Source organism: Fibroporia radiculosa, assembly GCF_000313525.1.
Source record: "Fibroporia radiculosa TFFH 294 genomic supercontigs, scaffold22166, whole genome shotgun sequence".
Classification (NCBI taxonomy): domain Eukaryota; kingdom Fungi; phylum Basidiomycota; class Agaricomycetes; order Polyporales; family Fibroporiaceae; genus Fibroporia; species Fibroporia radiculosa.
In genome coordinates this window covers 10311-11009 of record NW_012133503.1, presented here as the reverse complement: position 1 = coordinate 11009, position 699 = coordinate 10311, and positions in this window count along the sequence as shown.

Genomic DNA, 699 nt, shown 5'->3' with positions numbered 1-699 from the left:
GCTCCCCTCGCAAGACTGGGTTCCGCGCAGCGGGGCAGAGACGGGAGACGTCCATCTGGCTATCCCCCGTGTCCACAAGTGCTTCGAACCGGGTCCCACGACTGGGCTTCGCGGTCTGGAGGCCAGGGACCGGCGCGGGACGTCGAGCACACGGAGCAGCCTGGACAGGACGCGTTCTGCAATGGCGCAGCCTGCAGCACCGGGTCTGGCCCCGGCCCTGCCCGCCGTTATGTGCAGCAGGGCTCCGAAGACACTCGGAAGAACACAGGGGGAGGAGGAGTCTGGCGGCAGCTCTGCGGCCTCCCTGTGCGACGTCCTTTGTCCGACGACATGGAAAACGATCCAACCATCATGGGCGGGGCGTAGGCGGGCGCGGAGGGACGAGAGCAGCCGAAACGGCGACCCCCGAACCGACGTCGTCACCGCAGAAAAACAAAAACAAAAAACAAAAAACATGTATAAATTGTACACATGATTCAAATTCAAAATCAGATACAACGGCACGCATACGCTCTATCAAAACCAAGTCTACCCACGCGCTCTAAGTAAGTATCAGAACCGATCAATCAAATCAACCCCGGGATACGTCCCCTCTACAGTCCATCGCGCAGAAGTGGGAACAACGAACACCCATTATTACAACAACACGCCACGCTCACCGCGCGCCTCCAGGACTGACCCATAAGATACGCGAAAATA